The sequence below is a fragment of the Pteropus medius genome, unplaced genomic scaffold (genome assembly GCF_902729225.1).
Source record: "Pteropus medius unplaced genomic scaffold, Ma_sr-lr_union100, whole genome shotgun sequence".
Taxonomy (NCBI): domain Eukaryota; kingdom Metazoa; phylum Chordata; class Mammalia; order Chiroptera; family Pteropodidae; genus Pteropus; species Pteropus medius.
Genome location: NW_024340700.1, coordinates 5,215,187 through 5,239,001, shown reverse-complemented (window position 1 = coordinate 5,239,001; position 23,815 = coordinate 5,215,187). Strand labels below are relative to the sequence as shown.

The window sequence follows — 23,815 nt, the reverse complement described above, 5'->3', positions numbered from 1 at the left end:
ACATATAGATTCACATGTCCCTTTGAAGTAGTGTTTTGGGTTTCTTCGGATAAATACCCAGAAGTGGGATAACCGGGTCCTTCTTAGACGCCTGTTACAGCCTTTGTTTCAAAGACTATTTTGTCTGGCATAAGTATCGCTACCCCAGTTTTTGTTTGTTTCCATTTGCATGAAATATTTTTTCCATCCCTTTACCTAAAGTCTGAGTGTGTCTTTCGATCTGCAGTGAGTCTCTTGTAGGCAGCATATGTAGGGATCTTGTATTCTTATCCATTTAGCCACCCTATCTTTTGATTGGAACATTTAATCCTTTTACATTTAAAGTAATTGTTGATAGATATGTAGTTATTGTCATTTTATTGTTTATATTTTTGATTTTTTTCCTTTTCACTTCTTCTTAAAGAAATCCCTCCAACATTTCCTGTAATACTGGTTTGGTGGTGATGAACTCCTTTAGCTTTTTCTTGTCTGGGAGTGCAAAGGAGGCACCTGGCGAATGTTTTATCTGTTCTTTGATTCTAAACGGTAGCTTTGCTGGGTAGAGTCATCTTGGTTGAAGTGTTGCTTTTGATCACTTTGAATATTTTGTGTCAATCCCTTCTGGCCTGCACAGTTTCTGTTGAGAAATCAGCTGACAGTCTTATGGGAGCTCCCTTGTAGTTAACTAGATGTTTTTCTCTTGCTGCTTAAGATTCTTTGTCTTTAATCTTTGGCATTTTGATTATGATGTGTCTAGGTGTGGGCCTCCTGGGGTTCATCTTGTTAGGACTTTCTGTGCCTTCTGGGCTCGTATGTCTATTTTCTTTGTCAGATTAGGGAAGTTTTCCAAAATTATTTTTTGAAATAGGGTTTCAGTTCCTTCTTGTCTCTTCTCCTTCTGGTGTCCCTATAATGCGAATGTTGGTAGCTTGATGTTGTCCCAGAGGCCCCTTAAACTCTCCTCATTTTTTTGGTTTCTTTTTTCTTGTTGCTGTTCTGATTGGGTGTTTTCTGCTACGTTATCATCCAAATTACTGATTCGATCCTGTTTCATCTAATCTACTGTTGATTCATCCTGATAGTCTTCATATCAGTTACTGTGTTCTTCATTTCTGACAGGTTCTTTTTAATGTTTTCTATCTCTATTTTTATGTTTCCTATGTCTTTGTTGAAGTTCTCACTGAGTTCACCTACTCTTCCCTTTAGTTCACTGAGCATCCTTATACCCAGTGTTTTGAGCTCTGCATCTGGTAGATTGCTTGTCTCCATTTTGTTCAGTTCTGTTTCTGGAGCTTTGTTCTGTTCTTTCATGTGGGACGTGTTTCTTTGTCTCCCCATTTTGGCTGCTTCCCAGTGTTTGTGTCTATGTATTAGTGGGGCTTCGAAGTCTCCTGGTCTTAGTAGAGTGGCCTTATGTGGTAAGTGTCCTCCGGGGCCCAGTAGCACAGTCTCCCTGGTCACCTGAGCTGGGTGCTCCAGGTGTGTCCTTCGTGTGGGTTGTGCGCGCCCTCCTGTTGTACTTGAGGCTTGGTTACTGTTTACATGTCAGTGGGAGGGATTGACCTTTGAGCTGATTGGTTGTGAGGACTGGCCGTGACTGCAGCGGAGCAGCTGTTGTGCAGGGGCTGACCCTACAGAGGGGATTCGCGTTATTGGGGCTCTGGTACCTGCCTAGTCTGCCCTTTGGGTATGTCATCTGTGGAGGTGGTTGGTGGTGCTCTGGTGTGGTCTGAAGCTGGCAACTCATGTGTTGGTTCTGGAGCCTCTTGGGAGGGAGACTCTAGTGCAGGCCAAGGTCAGCTGCTGCCTGTGCCCTGCCTGGGGCTACGTGATATGAGCTACAAAGTGATATGCAGATGGTCACCATTTGTGCTGGGCCTGAAGGTGCATGAGAGGCTAAGCTGCAAACTGAGGCTGGCTGCCACCAATGCCAGGCTTGGCGCCACTCAGCGAGAGGTAAAGGGCATGCTGAGGCCAGATGAAGCCTCTTTGGAGTTTTTAAACCTTTGAGAGATTTTAGGAAAGTCCACAGCATGAGCCAAGACAGGCCGTTTGTATGGAGAAGCCACCTGAGGCGCCTTGGGCGCACCCACCCCACCCCCTCCCCTTGCACATTGGGAGGGGCGGGGCCTGAGGGAATCACGTGGGCGGGGCAGGGCGGGGCGAGTCGCGGCAGCAGATTGGTGGAAACTCAATATGGCGGCCGCCTGCATCCTGACGCTGGGCGGTAGAGGGCTCAACGAAGGGACAATGTCCTCTGCCAGCACTTGTGTCTGAGAGGAAGCCGCCCCTCCAGCCCTCGCCCTGAAGCCAGTCGACTCAGTTCCTCCCTGTGTCCCTGGCACCTTTCGAGCTGCGTCCCCAGCGCCGGAGCTCAGAGCGAGTGAGTCCGTCAGCGGTGAGTCCACGTGGGCCCATAACAGGAAAGTCTGCGACTCCCGCAGCCCTCCTCTCACTCGGCCACCATCCCCGCTGGTTTTCACAGCCAGCCTGGTGGGGACTTCTCTTCCCGGCACTGGAGCCCTGGGCTGGGGGGCCCGGTGTGGGGCCGGGACCCCTCGCTCCTCAGGGGACCCCCGCGGCCAAGGCGTCCCTCCCGATTCGCGACCGCCACACGCGGGCGTGGGACCAGCCTGGTCCGCGTCTCCTACCAGTCTTGAGGTGGCCTGTTCTGTGGGTCCCCAGTTGCAGGACTCCCGTTTAACTAGATTCCAGGTGATTCTCAGTGACGGTCGTTGTACAGTTTAGCTGTAATTTTGATGTGGTCGTGAGAGGAGGCGCGATGCCTATCTGCCATCTTGCCCAGAAGCTGAATATTCTTGAATAACAAAACAGCTGGTGCTCGTGTGCTCAGTTTGGGGGTCTCCAGCGTGGAGTTTTAGTTGCCATCGTGTAAGGTTTACTAGTTGTCTCTACTGCACAGGTGCAGGGCTGTTGAGAGCTGAGGACCCCGTGACCTCCTCAATCCCAGGGCCCCAAAATTCAGAGTTGGGGCGGGGGATTGGAGCAATCAGAATGTTCAGTGGCAAAGAATGCTTCCACTGTTAGGGTGAGTCTGTCTGCTTCTCGAATGGCATAGGAAAACCCCGGATTTCGGGAGGCTCCTGTGGGTAGTAAAAAGGATTTTGGAGTTAGGCAGACACTGGCTACAAACTGGGTATTACGGAAGCTTAAGCAAGTGACTTACCCTCAAGGAAGATCATATTCTTCTCCTGCATCTCCTTATGAGTATTAGGAGGACAATGCCATGCACGTAATATTTCGAACATCATCTAATACACCAGCAATAAGAATACCAGAAGAAACCAAACAATATAAATGAAAACAATGTACCTATTTCACTTCTTTTAAAAGATTAGAAATTTATTATATGTATTCACACAAATATTTTTATAAATGCAAAAGTGTGGGTACTCGTAGTACTGGTGATTGATTTACAGATATAAAAATATACACATACTCTTATACACATACAGGTAATCTCCACTATGTGAAATCTCATTATGTGAAGTTGCTACTCGAACTCAAAAACAAGAGGATTTAGAGAGAGAAGGATATTTGTATATAGTATACATAGCTTTTGTGTGTTTTTTTGGTTTGTTTGTTTTATAAAAGTATAGTATACGTATTTCCTATATGTTGGCTCAGTTCACAGTACTTCCTAGAAATCTCACTGTTGATTGATATATTCTGATTCTTCGCACCGGCTCTAGAATATTCTGTGGCATAGATGTACCATGTTTTTCTCATATTCAACCCGTCCCCCCATCATGGGCATTTACTTTGTTTCCAGTTTTCCAGTGCTACAAACACTGCTGCAACGCCTGTTCTCGCACGTACGGTCGATGTACTGAAGGTTTTACTTCTGTAAATAAATTCACGTCTAATCTCTAAACAGAATTTTCCTCCCCGTTTGGTCCGCTCTGCCCCCACCCCCACCCCCCCACACATGGTAACCTGGGGATTCACAGTAAGTGCTTTCCTTGTTGTTGTACCCCGAATACTTCCAGACTCTGTACATCTGCTTCCTGAGTACATACTTGACAAAGGGTTCAGGGAGCAGTGTTTTGGAAAACACCAGGGCCCCCTCCCCAGAGGAAGTCCCAGGTAGGTTCTCCCCAGACCTGAAATTGCAGCCTGGCTAGACGGCTCCATTGTCCGGTGAGCAGTGGGGCCCTGGGTGCCCTCCCCTAAGACTCTTCCAGGCGTAGTACCATTATAGCCAAAAGTCAGATTTATGGCATTATTTTATTAAAAAACACTACTTTTTAATAAAATAGGTAAATTATATACCTAATGGTCATTTTAATGAAAACCATCAAGAAATATGAGCTGATGCCCTCTTTGAGATGGAGACTTAAGCATATTTCTACACTTGATTCAGGGCTGCCCACAACTCAGTGAATGCTACACTGGTTTTATGAAGTTAGCTTTTGATGACACAGCTGTTCGGTTCATGCCACCAAGTTGTTCCACTTCTGAGTTCGTCTCACCCGGGTGTTTTACTTGGAGTTGCTGATGTGTTCACAGTTATACCTCAAAAATGCCAGCACTCATTGCTCAGTTTGCAGAGGTTCGTTGGGGGGCGGGGGATGTAATCTATTTAGACTTTTGATAGTTACAGTCCAGTTTTTGACTTCTGAAGTGTTTATGGAGAGAGACGAAGAGGGAGAGACTGACATATGACCCACAGTGTGGGGTCTCTGTGGGTGCTGTGTTTTTAAACATTTATCATCAGCCTTCATACACGGGATCTGGTAGGGTCCTGAATTTAAGCTTTGACAGGCAAGAATCTCCCAAACCAGCAAAACTATTTTGATTAGCACCTACTAAAAGGCTAGTTTGGGTTAGAGCAAGTAGACGCTTAGTTATATCCTGTTTGTAGTACTTGGGGAATGTTTTCTTTAAATTGCGATTTTCTGCTGTTGACAACAAGCTTTGTGTAACTGCAGCTCATTCTCAGCCTGTTTTCATCTGTTTTCCAAAATGACTGTTCATTACTCTTTCATTGAATAATTACTGTTGATTCTTCGTCCATTCAACAAATATTTATTGAGTCCTACTATGTGCCAAGCATTGCAGAGCCTGTAACGATGTCTAGACATGCAGTGTGCCCACTCTTCCAATGAATATTTCTTTCACGAGTTGTAAAAAAATATTATTCAGAAACATAAAAAAGAAGGGATCTATTAAGAACAAGTTTCTTTAAAAAAAAAATAGGTAAGTTTATTTTGGGTGCAACATGAGAACAAATTCCAGTGCAAAGTTGTTTTAAGAGAATGTGCAAAATCTCATCATTCGAATGGCTTAGGAGAGTTACTCTGTGAATTAATAGAAGCTAGGTATAAAGAGAGAGTTAACAAAATCCGAATGGTAGCTGATGCCTTCTTACCTTGTACTTTGGCAAGGGAAAAAAAAAAAGGCAAGTAGAAGTCTTGTTAAGGTGACGATAATTATCCAGAGGAGGCAACTGATATTTCAGCAAGAAAAGTTATCAAATGGAACTTTGCTTCTGTCCCCAAGTTCATGCTCGCGAAGTCCCCCATGCTGTGTCGTACCTGTCATTGACGCCCTGTGTTCTCTGAAGCCACTGGCATGGCCCTGGGCTCCTGTCAGCCATACTTGGAAGATGGCCTGAGATTTCTCCCTGCGTGTAGCCTTATTCTAGAATGTCGTACTGAGGTTTTGATGTATGTGAAACTTCCCCCCGTACAGACCGTGCTGAAACGTGGTTAGAGATCTGTGCGTCGCATGAGGTTTGGGCTGTAAAAACCAAGAAGCTCTCTATTGCCAACTCCTTGACAGTGGGACGCTCCTCGGGTGCAGTCTTTATATTTGAAAATGAATTTCCAGGTCTCGGCAGCCCACGAGAGTTTGTCTGAATGTACGTAAGAGATGGGCGGCGATGCTTTATTGTGCATATGCTCTTTCCTGAGGACGGGGCATGCATTTTGCAGGAAACGGTATCACTGATCGCTTTAAGTTTCTTTCTCGTTCCCAGGGTCCTGAATGCTGACAGGGATCCTGGAGTCCCTCGTAAGGGCCAAACTCAGGCACTGTGGACATGTGCTATGTGCCAGATACCACGCCAGGTTCTTAAAAAGATAAATAGGGTTTAGTTTCTGTCTTAAAAGAACTCACAGACTGGTACGAAGCAGGCCTATAAGTGTATAACACCTCACCAGGATTATTTTAATAATGCGTGTCGGGGTAAATGGGAGCAGAGGGGAAGAAGCAACCATCTTTTCCTGGGGAATCGGGGAAGGACCCTTAAAGGGGGTGGAATTGAAGTGAATTTTGAAGGGTGGGTGGGGAGGAAAAGGGGTTTCTGCCGGAGGCAAATCCGCGGCATCGCGGGTGGGGCAGGGAAGTGTGGCTGGTCAGCGACAGCCCGAGCTTCCGCACGGTGGGGCCGGAGGCGGCGTTTCTGGGAGAGGCAGGGACGAAGGTGGCCTTCCCGTGTGCCTCGTGCGTGTCACGCTTTCTCTAGCACAGCACTCGGCACGCCGCTTTGTCGTCGTGATAGGTGAACGCTCCGGGAACTTGTCTGAACCCCTCGCCATGCCCTTCAAGATACTCAGCTCAGTGTCTGGCACGGAGTGAGGTTTGTTGGTGGCGACAGAGGGCTCGTCGGGGTCAGGTGACATGTGCTGCAGACCACCAGCTTGCAGGGGGCGTTACTAAGGAGCCTCTCGCGGGGAGCGAGCTGGTCTGACTTCTGAGTGTGTGCCACCTCCGGGGCCCCCTGGTGCGCGGTGACCTCGGCATCAGACAGTCTCTGCCTCGATGTGGATACCGACTCCAGCCCGCCTTCTAGCGTCTGTTCAGACAGTAGTTACAGGACACTTGCAACGCAGCAGACTCTTCTCGGGGAACCGGACAGCGTCAGCTTTTATGGAGCGCGCAGCCAGTTGGGAGGTAGAAAAGAGAGACAGACAAAGAACAAGTAAAACAAGTCAGTGAATAGGACCGTCTGAGGTGGTGGTCGGCATCATGACGAAAAGAGGGTAAGCTGAGGGGGGCACTGCTTTAAATTGGGTTGTCGCACTGGCCTCTGAGAGGAGGTGACAATTTTCTCTGGGACTTAAATGACAGAAGGAACCAGCTCTGTGGGTTAGAGCATTCCAGGCAGAGTTTTGCAGAGACCCCGGACTGCCCGACAAAACCCACTCTCCCCCTGCTGGGGCACAGAGCCGTGCGGTTAGGTGTGGCGCCTGACGGACCGCTGGCCGGTGACCTGGGCGCCACTCCTAGTTCAGACCTGGGGAACTTCCCACCACACCCCCTTCCGAGCCCTGGTCCTCCTCCAGGGCTGGGAGACTCTAACGCAGCGGTCCCCAACCTTTGTGGCATCAGGGACCAGTGCTCCCATGAGAGCCTAGTGCCCGATGACCTGAGGGAGAGCTGAGGCGGTGACGCCGGAGCTGGGGGCGGCTGCAGACACAGATGGAGCTTCGCTCGCTGGCCCACCGCTCACCTCCTGCTGTGCGGCCCGGTTCCTAACAGGCCATGGACCGGTACCTGTCCGTGGGTCGGGGACTCCTGCTCTAGGGCGTGACAACCGCACAATGGAAGGTCTGGGTGATCCGTGCAAGAGCGAGAGCCATTTTCTTCTGTCTGGTCAGGGAGATGACTCCTGATTTGTTGTACTTTATTCTTGAGTTTCTCTCTTTTGAATCTGGAAATGTTATTTTGCTAAGGCAAGAATTGTGTCAGCGTAGAGTGACAGATGTGCATGAAACACTGGCAGCATTTCTGAAACCGTGTCCCACGGAGGGAGCTCCAGACTCCGGCCAGCCTGGGGACAGAGGTGCAGCAGGTAGGGGCTCCACCAGAGTCAGGCACACAACCTGCAGCTTCGCTACGGGACTGTTGTAAGTCCTCTCATGTCTAGACACCCCAGAAACCATTTTTCGTCCTGCTGCTGCCCAGCCATGTGGGCCGAGGGGCTTCGCTGTGAGGCTGCCACCTTCTCAGGCTCAGCAAGGGGCGGCCCTGTTGTCCTCAGACCCACACACCTGGGAAGGGTCCTGTCACCTTGCGTCTCCGCTGACCGGGACTCACCTGGCGAAAAGGTAAGAGTTTCCCTCGGAAACTCTGCAACCTGTCTCTCTCCCCACGTCCCCGACCTTCCTCTCCCTGGCCCTGGGCAATCTTCACCAGTCCCCTCGGCGTGGGACAGGGAACAGGGTGAGGACAGGCCTCTGCCGTTGCCCCTGATCTCGTGCCAGGGCCTCGATTCCCCGAAGGCTAAGCCTTTTTGAAATACAAAACCACTTCTCCCTCAAAAAGTTCGGCTCTTACACCTCGAAACGCTGGCTCTGGGCGCTGTCATCCTGCTCTGACTCTTAAGGGCTCAGTTCAGGACCTTAAAATCAAGAAGGCTCGTTTACTCCAGGACTCACTGGGGCCCTAACGGACCAAGGCTCACTGTGAGCCCCCGGCACGGGCTTCGGCCTGAGGCCTCGAATCCGCTGCCTTCCTCTCCCAGCATGCTTTGCCCTCGTCATGGGGCAGGGCTGCGTTTTCTGGGACCAGCACTCGCTCCACTGTTCACTTCTCAAGGGTGCCTTGCATCTCCACTCACCTGTACTGCCGCTCACCTGCGTCTCTGCTCACCTGTACCGCCGCTCGCCTGTGTCTCCACTCACCTGTATATCTGCTCACCTGAGTCTCCGCTCACCTGCCGCATAACAGGACTCCCTAGACTATCTTGCACAGCCCTGCCCCGGCCAGGGCCACAGGCATCTCTAGCCTCTGGCTCGCCTGGGCTCCCTCACCCCCTCTTCCTCTCATTCCTGGTTCTCCACGGCCCCTGAAGCCCGCGCCTCTGGCTGAGGGTGCCTGGGTGAGGAGGGGGCCCTTGGCGCCGCCCCGCCCCCCGGTTTGGGCAGAGAAGCAGCAGCTGCCGGGAAGAGAGCACTGGGAGAGCCGGCCCGGTGTGTCCGTAGGAACAACAGAGCCCTTGGCGTGTGATGTCCCACATCTAGAAGACCCTCCTCTTCCTTCAGCCACGAGACAAGGAATAGAAACGTCAGCTGTGAATCACGAAGGTTGCAAGATGCTCCTTACAACATTTAAACACCTTGAGTATTTCCCACCTTATTTTATGTTCGTTCCTGCAAGTAACACGTCCAGGATTTGGCGGCAGATAGAGCGGTTTCTGCGGCACCGTCGTGGGTGAACAGGCCCAGCTCCCAGGGGTGGTCGTCTTTACTGGTGTCTGTGGTCCTTCCTCTCGCTCAGCCCACAGGCGTGGGCGCCGACCCCAGGCCAGCCGCTGCTCCAGACGGACCGGGGCCTGCTCGCGTGAGCAGACGACGAGCCGTGAACAGGTGACCGAAACGGTCAACACCCAACGGCGAGCACTGCAGAGGAGGAGCGTGACAGGCGACGCCCGGGCCTGGGCCAGCGTGCTCGGGGAAGACCCCTGAGCCGGCGACGCCGGTGTGGTGGCCTCCGTGACAAGACGGAGGGGCAGAGGAGGGGCAGAGGAGAGACTGAAATCATTCCGCAGAATCCAGGTGTGTTTCGAGCGTGCGGACGCCGCCTGGCACGGCCGACGTGGCGCAGGGCGGTTCACGCCAGACGCCATCAGTGAGCCGGGCTGTGTCGGCCGCTCCCGAGGCTGCGGTGGCCGCCGTGTCGTGAGCATCGCCACTGGGCCTGGGGCCTGGGCTGGCCCGGCCGGAGCCAGCTCTGACCGGGAGCGCCGACCCCATGGGCGCCTGTGCCAGCCCTAAGGAACGGCTGTCGCTGCGGCCACAGCGCTGAGGATTTCTTGCTGGAAGCGTCCTGAACACGGGCAGGGCGGCCTCTGAGATGCGGGGTCCGCGTCCTCCGCCTCGCCTCCGCGCGTGGTCATCGTTTTTATCAGCGGCGTTTGGCTGAGAAACGCTCAGCTGGTCCTCGTTGAATATCGATGGAAAGTACATCTGGAGGCTCTTTTGAGAAGAAAAATAAGAAAAGGCTCTGACTCGTGAAGGCCGAGACGCGTGGCCTGGGGGCGATGCCGTGCTGTCCATGGCCTCTCGACGTCGCCCCGTTTTCTCCGATTGCGTAGGATCTGCCAGCCGCCTGTGGGGTGGTGGTGGGGACTGTGACATCACACATGTCTATCCAAATCTGGTAGTAATGGATCCTGCTAAAAATGATGTTTGACTTCATGACTTCCTGACAGCAAACTCGGGGTACATACCCACCTCCCTGCTGCCACCCTGGGGGCGTGTCGGGGTTACACCCTGTGCGAGGAGCAGCCTGGCATAGCGTGAGTTACTGGAACGTTTCTGGTGGCACTTTATAGAAATGTCAGCAAAATTTCATGAAAACCGTGGCGCTTGTCCAGAATGCCAGGGCAAGAGAAAGACTCCTCCTTGAACCAGCATCAGCTCTGCCCTGCCCAGAAGCACACAGACGTGAGGCGGAAACAGTGTCGGCCGCACCCTGAGCCTCCGTCGGATCCCGTCAGCCTCGCGCGTCACAGAGGCCTCGTTTTGTCTTCCACACCCGTAGCCTTATGAGTAGTTAGCGCTCGAGTGCCTCCTAGGAGTGTGTGTTGGGGTCGGGTGTAGGGTCTGAGTGATGGCTTGTTGATGGAACACTGCATCCCTGTGACATCCTCGTGCCTGCCACAGTCCCTAACACTCAGAAGAAGGTGCCACCTACGTGCCTGGAGTTTAGAGTGGATATAAAAGCCAGCGGTGGCTGGACTTCCCTGACCAGCACCCTGGGGTGCCGGCACCGCCAGGCTTTCAAAGATGAAGGCAGCCTTGCCGCCTTTGCCCCGCAGAGTGAATGCGTCACCGGAGAGTCCCTTCTCTGCCCCGTCGCGATCTTCTTGGAACCCTGCTGGACTTTAATCTCAGCAGAGTAACACGGTGTTGGGGACCCCGTATACATCGAGAATGAGGGCCGAGCAGTTTACTGTTCCACGCTCGGCCAGTTACGTGGGTGTCCAAGCCCTCAGGGCCTGAGAGCTCACTCGGAATCTGCAGAGGGGCTTCCAGAGGGTTCTCTGGCAACCACAGGTAAGGCACTCTTTGTCTCACTCCAACATATCTGCACATAGTGCGAGTGACTCATGCACAGTGCCTTTGCGGTCTCACTTCTGACTCAAATGAAGACCGTAAATGTGTCTGTGACAGTGCCCGTGCATGTACCATGCTTCTAAATTATATATGATTTAGGCGTAAATAATTGTATCCAATTACGTGTAAACATATTTTGTATATAGAAAATAAAAATATAATTAACAACTATATATTGTCCTTAATATGCGTGAAATAAAAATGAGAAAATAGACCTAAAGAGGAAGGACCACAAGCTCCCCCCCGAGTCTGCTCACGGACCGGCACACAGGATACCTTCGAACCTCTGCGCACACTCGTTTATACATTTTTTCCCCAAAACAGTGTTTTATTGTAGTTACCGTTTATAAACTGCCTTTTGAAAAACATACTATTTTATGATCATCTTCCCATGTCAGTAAAATACTTTTATCATTTGAGCATGTAAATGTAGATGATTGGACCGACCTTCCGTCGCGGGTTTGTAGGCTGCCTCCAACAGTGGAGCAAAAAAAGCCTCACAGCCAACCCTCTCTGCACGTCCTTAATCATTTTCTCAGGATGAGTTCCTGGTAGTTGGAGCGCCAGCACCGCCCTTCGGAGGGTTTTGGTGGCTTCCAGGGACTTTGTCTCTGTAGCTAGTAGTCGGAGAAAAATCCAGCGACGTGTATCCCACCCTGAGCAAGCCCCAGGGCTGCAAAATCCGTAGAAATGCCACATAGTTCTAACAGAAGATTAAATCCTTTTTGACGTTAAGTAGAACATCCTCATTAGAAAAGAATTACTGTCTGCGGCCACGCCACCCTGAACACGCCTGATCCTGTCTGATCTCGGAAGCTAAGCGGGCTCAGGGCCTGGTCAGTACTTGGATGGGAGACCACCTAGGAAGACCGGGTGCTGTAGGTGTAAAAGATAAAAAAATAATAATAACGAAAAAGGAATGATTTTCAGTGAGCTCTGAGGCTTACGGATCTTTGTGATGACCTGCAGTGTCTTTCGCGAGTGCCAGGAGCCGCGTCTGGCTGACACGCGGTGGATGGTGTACCGGGCGGGGCTGTGTCCAGCCGGATGCTCGCGGTGCTGGATGCCGTGTTCTTTCCTGTCGTCCAGTGCCGGGACCTGCAGAGAGAGTGTAAATATAGGCTGTGTCCAGTCTCACACCCAGGATTCCCAAATTAACTGAGTTTTGTTTTGTTTTTAAAGGTAAATTGAAACTTTTTGACTTTTCCATTTAACGTAGAACTTTTGCATTTAAGAAGAATTTAGACGTTGACACAGATCCTGTGGAAGAGGCTAAAGTAGGAGTGTTTTCTCACCGCGTGCATGTGGTTCTCGATCAGTGTGGCTAAGTGGTGTCCTCTGCCGGTTCGGAAGGGGTGGGTTTCGTTCCAAGCAAGTGCTGTGTGGCTCCTTAGCGTCACTGGCTCTGTGAGGCAAGACCTCTTCGAGTCTCAGGCGCGGGTCCGATCCCGGGCTGCACGTGGGCCGAGCGTGGCCGGGAAGCACGGCCAGAGCACACCCGAAAACCAGCGTCCCCAGGGAGAGGCGGGGACAGCGCCCTGGCCTCGGCGGGATTTTAGAACACTCTTATTTTGGGAAAAATGTAGTTTTTCATCCATTTGTAAAGAAAATAACACAGGTCTTCTGTAGGCTTCGCCCAGTGTCCCCTGCGGTCACGTGTCGCGTGACGCCAGCGGCAGCCGCGTCGCCGGGGCAGTGAGTGATGGACGTCACCCCCGTCCCGACTCCGCGGGCGTCCCCTGTGCTCGTTGACGTGTGTATGCGTGTGTTTGCGTGCACACACGTGTGTGCGTATTTCGTTCTATGCAATTTTATCGCCCGTGTAGAATTATTCGGCCGCCGCCACCAACACGCCCGCGAGTGCCACCACGTCGGTCCCCCCCACCTGCGCAGACGCGCCCCTCCCTCCACCCTCCCCGGTCACGGGCACGTCGGAACACAGCGGCGGACCAGGGCCCCAGCGACCGCGGGCATGCGCTTCGGCCGAGGGAGGGAGGTCCCTCTCTCTGGGCACCGTCTCTGATACCCCTTCCTGAGGCCTGTGACAGCAGGGACGTCCAGGGAACTCGCGTGCGGACCCCGGCCCCTGGCACCGTGGGGCGCGACCCCTCCCTGGATCTCTGCTCTCTCCACCGGGCAGCTCTGATTTGTGACTCACAGCGGCCTCGCCTTCTGTCACGCCCGTCACTCTGTCCTCCCATCGGCACTGTTGGCCGACGCTGCTTCCCCGCCCCCGACCTCCTCGGTAAGTGTTACCCACGGCTCGAACCTTTTCACACGTGAAGGAAGAGGGGCCGCCCAGGACGAGCTCTGTCGCCAGGAGACACGCAGAGTCGTGCTCTCGTCACTTCTCCTGCGTCCTTCCTGCAGGGGACTGTGCCCCCTTCTCTGCCTTCCCAGAGAGTCCGAAGCTTATAGGGTAGAGTCAAGGCACTGTCAGTCACTCCCCGGGGCCCTGTCACTCCCCGTGAATCCCCTTCACCTCGGGAAAGCTGCAGCCTCTGCCAACGGGACATCACGCACGCCCCAGGCTTCTCTTACGAGTTCCACGCACCTCCGACATCTCCCCCCAAACTCGCAGACTTTAGGGGGGAAAGGGCCTCGAGGACGAGGGCGCCCAGCTTCTTTGGGCTCCCATGCAGGGTGCGCACAGGTGTCTGAACCCCTGCTGAGTCACCGGAGGCCATGAGCCACCCTGGGAGCCAGGGCCTTGCACCTCATCTGCTGAGTGCAACGGCCCCTGCGGGGGGCGGCTCATCCCAGCGGGGTGCTCGTCCCAGCCCGCTACCCTGTAGCTCGTCCTCACTAAGTTCTGGAGGTTTCCGTCGTCCTAACGCTGAAGCCCAAACTGAAAACCACCTTCAGGGGGAGATAGCGTCCGTCGTATGTTCTCTCTGACAAAGGAACTGGCCCAAACTCCGGTTAAATTTGTGCAATTATCTGTGTTTTAAAAACTCTTCGCTGTAAGCAAAGAGGATTCCAATTCACACGTGACTGTTTCCTGAACCCCCGCCACGTCCACTGAGGTGATTTTGTGCAAGCGTCCGATCTGGCGACCAACATCTCGGTGAAAGGAGCCTACACCGTAAACGCTTCACGTGAAGGACGTAGGGCCGCGGGCCGTTCCGTGATCTCGTGATGGCGCCCGGAGCTGTCCCGGCCACCACAGCGCTGGGAAGCGGCCGCCTGCTCCGAGCCACACTGGGGTCACGTCGGGGCGCAGCCTGTGCGTGTTTCCCTTCGTCAAGCCTTTGCACCGCCGTTGTGTGGTCTCCGGAATGCCTGGAGGGAAGTTGTGGCACCGTGTGTCTTAAGAAATCGTCCACACTCGGAAAAGCCTGTTTCCAAGGGCAGCTGTCCCTGTCATCGCTGGCGAGTACTTTGACAAAAGCAAAGACTTTTGGGTCACGCTGTCCCGCCACCAGCTAAAAAGAAGCAGCTGGTTTGCGATGTCGTAATTTGGGGTAAAAGCGATTTTTGCTTGCGTGGTGCACGGCTGTCACCAAGCTGTAGGATGCCACCTGCTTGTTCTTTCTCTCCTTCTCGGAACGACTTTCCGGCGGGCTGGGGCCCTGTCTCCTGCTCCCGTGTTACCTGCTTCACCTCTCCCTGTCGAACACGAAAGCTCGTATGTGAAAGTCAGTCCTAATGCTTGGGCCAGAATCCTCGGGGACCCTCGTCACACAGTCCGGGCGTGTGTGGTGGGGCTCACAGCTGTCCTGGGTGGGCTGGACTCTCGGCCCGGAACCAGCGACGGAGCCTTTTGCTGTCCGTCCCCCGGACCGATGCTTCCGAGCCCAAGACGTCTCTGCGGGCGGCTCCCTCTCAACGATGATGGCGACGAGGCCGTGAGGACACCTTTCCGACGACGCGGGGTCTGAGCAGCTTCAGCGTAACCCTTACAGGTCACGCCGCCACCCTAGGGGATTTCGCTCTTCTTAGAAACGGGGGTCCTTGGTTGACCAGTTGGAGACCAGGATGGTCCTAGATAAAGAAAAAAAAGAGAGAGGAAAATGGTCACTTCCTGTATGAGTATCTACGTCTCGAAGTACGGAAACACATTTTACTTATTTTTTGCTTTTTAATTTTGAGACATGCAAACTCAGCGAAGCAGCCCTGGCGAAAGCCGCCTACTGTGCGCCTGCTCGTGTTCGCAGCGCGTGGTCTCAGAGGAGGCGACAACGAGGGGCGGTCAAGCCACTCACTAGACTCCGAAGGGTGTGTTCAGGGCCTGATCACCACTCCTCCCACCTTGGGGGACTCTGACCAGACAAAACAAAATTCCCTAATGACAGGATAATGGTATTGGGCACCCCTGCCGAAGACAGCAGAGACCCTAAGGGGTGAGGAGAAGGCGTCGCCATCGCTGTGAGGACCTGAAGGCAAGAAGTCGGCCCGGCCGGGCTTTCGTTCGGCATGATGGTGCTTTCGTCGGCACCGGGAGTTCAGGGAATGCTGGGAAGATCAGATCCAGGAGCCGCGACGTGGTTCTCGTGCTCCAGGTGAGACTGTAAAGCTGGCGAGGATGGTCTGTCTGCAAAGTGCGGACGCCTGGCCAGTCCAGCCCAGGACCCGTTCCTGCAAGGACCACACTGATAGGGTGGTGTGCGCATGCCCGGGGTGGTGACGAGGAGGCGGGAGTGGCCAGGAGACCTGTGGCCCCCAGGCCGCCCCGTTTCCTCCCCGGCCCCCGCTGAAGGAGCTTTCCGACCCCTGTAGAGCCTGGGAGGAGCGCGTCCGTGCGGCAGGCTCGGCCCGTGGAAGGCCAGAGCACCAGCTCTTTCCAAACACGCACCAGGCGCCCCTCGGGGGGGTGCAGCCTGGCCCCGTCGTCACGGCTACACACGTGTCACCTGCGGAGCCTGCCCTCCTGGAGGCTGCCTTACACCAGCAGGTGGCGCGTGTGCTCACACCCTAGCTGGGTGGACATCACTTCTGTGCCAGGAGACGGTGCAGGGACCGGGGTCTGCTGTCTGCCCTCCATCCGAAGACACCGGTCACTCAGGGGCCACGTCGAGCCAGCCGCGCTTCCCGGCAGTGCCACAGAGAGGAAGCGAGCGTTGATCTTCCGAACAGGTGACTGTGGAAGGGTCAGGAACTCCCATCTGTCAAGCCGAGCCACCAACAGGGTCCAGTTTTAACCCCGACGATTTGCCACGTCTGTGGTACCAAGCGCTTCCTTGAAGAACGTGATTTACATTCATGCTTGGCCGTTTGTTACCAGCAGACTTTTGTCCTCTGTCACTGAAAGCAGCTCTGTTTGTCACAAGGTTGCAAACACGTCTACAGGGACCGTGTGAGAGACTGTGTCACCATCAGTGACATTAAGTCCCCAGGCGCCCACCCTGACGCTCCCTGGGGTGGTGAGGTTTGTCACATGTGGGGTTGGCACGGTTCCAGGGAATGGGTTTCCAGCGTCTGGTTCACGGACAGCTCTGTGCTTTACGCTGGGGACCTGTGCAGGAGTGAAAGAGTTAAATGTTTTCAAATGCAAATAGTTTAAGTGCAAAATCAGGTTGTCATTCAGGCAGTTCTGTGAAAGGAAGCTGTTTCAGTTGAATTGTTCGCTACTAAAATAATTATTTCTTGGAAAGAATTTCTGGATCTCCTGTGCACAGATAACAGGATTAATAATCATTAAAGTATCGATGATATTAAATCTCAATTTGACAGACACTGTTGGTGGTTCGAGGTATATTCTGAATGGAAAATAAGCCAAAGCATTCTATTTTTTTTTAAATCTGGGAATATGTATGACATTTTAATTAGCATGTTTTCAAACACTATTGGTAATTTAAGGATGCGCTGTACCTGGGCGGTGTACCTGAGAACTCTATTCTCCACTCAACTTTGCTCTGAACCTAAAACTGCTCTAAAAAATAGTCTATTAAAAAATGAAAACGTCCACATCTGATGCAGCTTTCTAGAGATTTCTGTGCATTCTGAGACCACCGTGGTGACAAATTTCTACAGCTTCTCACACGTGGCATTTGGATTTATTTTCTTATTCCTCCCAAGTCTCGTCGAATTACAAACTCATTTTCCTTTTTGGGGTACTAAGTGAGTTGATGTCCGAGGACTTTATTTATGGAGCATTTACTGGGGGATGGTGAGGCAGAGGCTGGACGCCAGGGGAACTGGTCCCTGGCTTGGGGACAGGTGGGCAGGAGCCTCGGCGAGAAAACACGAGTCGGGAATCAGTTTTCACAACTGATATTTGAATTGAGCAGAATTATTTGACACACACATAAAAAAATCCAAGTTGGCAGGGTCGGGAGGATGGAGACGCATGTCCTGGGCGACAGTGTGGGGCTCTTGCGTGTGGGGCTCCCGCGTGTGGGGCTCCCGCGTGTATGGCTCCCGTGCGTGCGTCTCTTGGGACTCTCAGGTGGCAGCGTGTTCGGGCAGGGTGGGGAGGCGGGCGATGGGACACGGGTGCCCGGGAGCACCTCCCAGCCCACACTGCCGCCCAGTTCCAGCGTCCTGCGGTCCTGCTCAGGTGATACACACGACACCTGACCGGCTTCTCTCCCTTCGCTTTATTCGGCCCATTTCCGCTTTTACCGCCTTAGGAAGGTGGGTGGCACGTAGGTTTACAGTCGTCGAGGCCAGAGTCTGTTTTCTAGGTTCTCCCTGGTCCCGACCTGGAGCTGAAGAGATTTCCGCTCTCTGGCGTGGCGAGGCTGCTGGGTGTGGGGCAGACACTTTTCACAGGCCTTTTCTCTCCTGTGCCGCTGGCAGAATCCCAGCTTTGTCCCTGTTGGGACCATGCAGCCTGCCGGTGCAGGCTGAGTCGTCGTTGACCTAAGGATGAGGGTGAGACTGTCACCTGCATGGGTGGCAGTCCAGCCTGGGCCACCTAACCCAGCTGCAGCTCTGGGGCGGGAGGTGGCTGATGGGCAGTTTCCTCCGACATGGAACGCGGATCGCGGTGGGGGAACCACCTCCTCCTCCCTGCCAGCGGCGTCGTCACTCACGGCCACCACCTTGCCACGTGGAAGGGATGTCAGCACAGCTGGCCTGGAGCCCTGATGTCTTTGCACAGCTGAGTTAGCTGACCCAACCCCAAGACTTCTTACGTGAAATACTAAACGCCGATTATTTAAACTTTTTTTTTTTTTTAATGGGATGTTCTGCTGCCTGCACTGCAGCCGAGAACAGAGGTGGCTCTTTTCGGACCCCTGTACGGTGGGGACAGAAGTGGATGGTGGCCGTTAGCGGAGGATGTTAAGTTTTGCTGCTGTTGATGTCGAGTTTTAATTTCCTATAATGACAGCGTGGTTGCTCCACGTCCCACGGAGCAAGTTAAGATTTAGTTTGTATGATGACCCTGTAGAAGAGACAGAATCGTTAGTAACTGCCGAAGACCCGAAGGAACAGTTTATTTTTTGTTCCCCTTTTACAGTTTTTTAGCCCAGAGCCACGCACCACCGCGGTCGGTGTAAGTGGAAGCGCGGGACGCGTCGGATCTGGCCCAGAGCGGGCGAAGAGGCAGCAGGCGGCAGAGAACGTGCTGCTGGTGTCCCTTCTCCGTCGTCATCGGCGTCGGCCGCCGTGTCGCCATGTAAGAGGCAGCCAGCAGTAGGGCTTGACCTCACATTCTGGGCCGTAATCCGGGTGCTGCCTGACCCACGCACAGCGGAAAACACGTGTGGCACTCAAGCGTGGACTTTGGCCACGGAGCGTCGTGAGGCCGACAGACATCTTACCTTTTGTTACTGGCGGGTTTTTCAGAAACAGATTGCAGATTAGGCGCTGGCATTAGTTAACAATCGCTGACAACGTCTTTCTAGAACATTTAAAGCAGAAGCATTATACATTCCCAGATGAATGTCCCCAGGCAATGCTAACACAGGCATCTCGTGCTGAGGTGATTACTCATCGTTACTGCTCACATCTCGAAGACCAGTAATTGGAACTCATGGCATGGCCGGGTCAAGTGTTTTGGGGAATAGCTTCATATCGAAATGTCTTTTTCCAGTGGACTCATACATTTTAAGTCTCGGACTGTCTCAGACTTTGAAGCGTTTTAAAAGTACAGCCAGTCTCCGGCCATGCCACCCTGATCGTGCCCGATCTCGGCTGATCTCGGAAGCTCGGCAGGGTCGGGCCTGGTCAGTACTTGGATGGGAGACCACCTAGGAAGACCGGGTGCTGTAGGCATTAAAAAAAAAAAAAAGTAAAGTACAGCCAAAAGTAGAAACACGACAGCCACCAAAATGTCGAGGAGCTCTCGGATCTGAGCACACTGCGTGAGGACGGAGCTCCGGAGTGCGCTCACGGCCGTGACCCAGGCTTCTAGCCGTCACCCGGCTTTTAGGAAAGCAAAGGACCACGGGGTCCGATGACACAGCGTTGCGTCATCTGATTTTCTAGGCTGCGCCGTGGGGAGCTCGCAGTACAGGCGGCTTTGGGGGCTGGGCTGGTCGCTGGAAACAAACGGAGGGGCGACCGTGGCCCTCTGCATGCGGAGGTGGGGTCCCAGCACCTCCCTGGTGCAGAGGAGATGTGGCCAACAGGCTGCGGCAGGCCTGGGCTGCTCCCCCTCCTGCTTCAGCCCCCTGAGGCCGGGATGCACGCCTGCTAGCCTCCCCACGGACTCCACGGTCTAGTTCAAGTGTTGCGATTCCATTACATTTTTTTGTCTTATTCTAAATTATTTCTCATTTTATTATTGTTTTTTAATGTTGGTTTTTTTCATTCTTACAATTTGAGAGAAGGGATCCCATCTTGGCCTTCTTTGCATGCAGGTCCCACCTAATTTTTAGGTGAACCGCATGCAATTCGGGGTTCTCCCGTTTCTAGCCATGCACAAGCAGATCGATGATCTATTTTCCTTTTGCGAAAGAAAATTGATTTCGGACCCACACTGCAATTGTACATTTTCGAGTTAGAGCTCCATGCCGTCTGGTTAAAAGCCTCTTCTGGGTTAATTATCAAGTGCCTACATGATATTCGATTATTTTGGAAGTGAAATACGCACCGGGACGGTGTTGCTGCACCTTGAAACCAGCTGAATGACAGTCTGGTCCCTAAATTCCGCTTTGGCTCCAGGAGAGGCCCGGACCCACCTGTTAGGCAAGCAAACCCATCGTGAGAGGACTCGGGGGGGAGGGGTGGAATGTCCCGTCCAGGTCTCCGTTTCTGGTCTGAAAGGTTCTTCACCATACGCTGCACTCTGTGCCCACACGTGACGCCTTCCCTCGTGACCTCGGGCACCTGTGGAAACGCTGACAGATCGCAACCGAGGTGAGCGAATCTCCCCACAGTTTAGCGATCAGTCGGTTTGAGAAAAACAACAGAAAAGCTGGCCTCGGCTGGTGAGTGCACGTCATCAGCCGAGTGGCTCCTGCTGCCTGAGCCGGTGACGGTATCACGGGACAGTTTCCCTCCATGGCTCACACGGCGGCTGCGTCTCCCCCCACCCCTCCCGCCCCCCAGTTGCCGTATCTTTGCGCATCTGTTCTGCAGCTGGAGGAAACCTCCGTGGGATAACAGGGAGGCACCTCGCCGTGGGTCGTAAACCCCTCGAAGGTGGAAGACGCTTTCCCAGGCAAAATCCTGGCTCTGTGTTTACGACACGTCCTCGCGCCCCTTCGCGAAGCCGCCCCGGGTACGTCGGCCGCGTTTGGCTTGGGCGGCGACGTCGAGATGCAGGGTCACCTGGGAGGAAATGTCTGTTTGTGTTCCGAGTCGGCTTAGCTCATCGGTGACGTCATAAGATCTTTGTCACCTAGGCAATGGGACACGTTGCTATGGGAACCTCACAGCTGTATGATAACGCTGGGAATGTTGACCGTGGAGAAGCCTCCTCTCTGCACTGCAGACCGATCGCGGGGTGTACGTAGGGGGTGGGTGTTCTCTTTAAATGTTTGCTTTTAAAGTCTGTGCACGTAAACTATTTGGAGGAAAATAATTTGCGACGCTTAAAATATTTAGAATATTGAAATGTTTGGACAGGCATCGCCCCCTAGCTGCCTTGGAAGGAGCCCCTGCGTGCTGGAGCCCGCCCAGGCCCGACGGGGTCAGAGTCGGTGTAGCAAAGGTGCAAACGCGCTGAGCGCAGCTGGAAGGGCCGGGGGCGTGTCGGGGGGCGGCTCACGCCACATCCCCCACGCGTGCTTGCAGATCATGCGTGTGTGTGTGTGTGTGTGTGTGTGTGTGTGTGTGTCCATACACGCACGTACGTGTGAAGTCAGTTTTCATCATTCATGGCAGGTCCATTCTGTAACGCCACCCAAAACGCTGACGCAATGACCCCCGGCCGTGGCGCCTGGGGGCGGCGCCGGGTTAGCTTGCTGCGAGCTTCGAGTCACTGTTTCATCACCGGTCAGTAAATACCCGTGCGTGTGTTTCTGTGTAAAGATAGCTTGTTCAGCATGCGGTTGATGGGGTGACCTCGGCCCCCGGCCGACTGCCCATGACGCGAGCTGAGCGAAGCCGGTCCAGCTCAGTTTCTCCGCGAGGAGCCGGCAGCGCTTCAGCGCTACGCTTCGGGGTCGTTTCAATCAGCCAGTTATTTTAAAGCACAAAAATGTGAAAAATGTGGCACTAAATAGACCACAAAAGGAACACGTTTACGGTATGGAAACCTAAACGAGAAGGCAGCGCGCTGGCTTGTGACCCTCAGCTGGGGGACTCGAGTGTCCCTGCCTTCCGCACGTCCGCAAGTGACGAACGCCACGCCCGCTGCTGTAGGGGCGACCAATGAAAATGCATCGGAGCGAACGCCACGCCCGCTGCTGTAGGGGCGACCAATGAAAATGCATCGGAGTGAACGCCACGCCCACTGCTGCAGGGGCGACCAGTGAAAATGCATCGGAGCACGTCGGCGAAGGCACAGACACGGAGCCTCTGCGTCTGGGTATAACATGTCACACCTACGGCGAGGTCCAGTGGCGAGCCATCCGGAAGCCCAAGACGCCTTCCAGAGAGAAAGGCCACACGCGTCCCTGTCCCTCGAAAGCTGCCGCCCACGGCACCCCGCAGGCGAGCCGTGCTCTCTGGCCCTTCAGCACCTGCTTCTTTGCTCCTCATGTGACACTGACGGCACACGTGGTGCTGTGCTTTCTCCAGGTGTGTGACCTGTCCTCCCTCCCAGGCCGTGTGGGCACAGAGGGCAAGTGACCTGTGGACGGTGGTCCCTGCAGGCCGTTCTCAGCATGTGGTGGCACATGAGGGCAACACAGAGACGCTCACATCGGGAGCTGAAGCCGGCAAGCCTCCCCCGACAGGGAGCCGCTGGGCCTGGGCCTCCGCTTCATGGTTCATCCGTCTGGGTTACCGGCTGCCCCAGCCGTGCTGTGGACAGAGCACTGGATCGGCAGCCTGGGGACCATGCCACGTCACAGCCACCGGGGATGGCGCCCAGGTTTCAAGTTCTCATCTACAAAACGAGGTCATTTGTTTATGGGAATTCCATAGTCCCAAAGTCCTTTATGAAAAACATTCTTTTACCCATGTACTTCTGAGAAACGCCGATGGATTTACGTAATAAGGTCGTCGCACGCTATTTCAGGGACCTGCTCTTTGGGGCAGTATTCAGGGAAGAACACACATGTGTTTTCATTTCTCCATTAAGATGCCGACTCACTTGAATAAAAAGCATTATTTTCAGGAAGGATAGGTTTAAAGGTCATGTCGACGTTTGGGCTTTTACAGGTCGTAAGAATTTTTGAATCGTAATAACATCATGATTCTTAAAACCCCTTTCACGACACCGAGATCACACAGGCTGCTGCGCTGCATCTTTACGTCACTGAAAAGGCTCGGGCTGCGAGCCAGCTCTGTGGAGCACGTGCTGCGTGCCGGGCGCTCCGCCGGCTGCCCCATCGTGCGGTTCCAGCCTGCAAACAGCCTGCGAGCTGCCTCCCAGGGCCCCGCGTTCGGAGGACTAGTCCAAGGCTCGGAAGAGACGCTGAGGATGTGTCTGATCAGCAGCCCGAATCCAGGTGCGCCAGATCCAAAATCTACACTCTTTCCTTGGCTTTGTGAAGCCTGACACTCTAAGTATATGTTAGATTTCACCTATGTAATTTAGAAATTTTTTTTTTGGTAATTTTTAACTCCAATAAAGTGATAGGATCTTCTAGTTGATAGGAATAAGAAATTGAAGTAATTTTATTTTACTAGGAACGAAAGCTTCATTCCGTTTGCAGAACCAAATTAGACCAAAAAAACCCAAAACCCAAGATGTTGTTACAAGAGACTTTCGAATGTAGTCTGTGCTCTGGCAGCATCGATTTAAAATGGGTCGGCACTACGTCTGCTCGTTGCCTTGTGAATCTTCTGACAGAAAGCACTGGGCTTAGCAAATTTGTCAGCAATGGATCGAGATCCAGTTTGACTCTCTCAAGAGCGATGAAAACACCCAGATCTGCTGATGAGGGAGAGAGCCTGGCAGTAAACGTACCGTCCCCTTACCCAGCTCCTGGCGCCTCCCGGACCTGCCGTGTCTTCCGGCCGGTGGGTCACGTTGTCACCATCACTGCTCACTGGGCTTCAGGCTTTCCCGAGTCCTGCCGGCCACTGGCTGGCTTCGTCTCTAGTCTCCCAACCCGACATGGGACGGGACGTTCCACCTGTCACAACACGTCACCCATGCAGCACGTATTTAATGAGCGTCCGCTCCACGCCAGACACCATTCCAGAGAGGAAACTCGAGTATGACAGCTGCTCGGGTTTGCAGTCTAGCGGAGAAAGAGACGGCACATCGGATAGGTACATTTTAAGCACAGCGGTAAGTGCTA

The 23,815-nt window shown here is 53.4% G+C and overlaps 2 pseudogenes; both read left to right on the top strand.

Annotated features, from left to right (window-relative positions):
* Positions 1 to 11,831: 11,831 nt before the first annotated feature.
* On the top strand, positions 11,832 to 11,951 carry LOC120618487 (uncharacterized; annotated as a pseudogene).
* Positions 11,952 to 19,110: 7,159 nt separating this feature from the next.
* LOC120618469 (uncharacterized) lies at positions 19,111 to 19,229 on the top strand (annotated as a pseudogene).
* Positions 19,230 to 23,815: the final 4,586 nt, after the last annotated feature.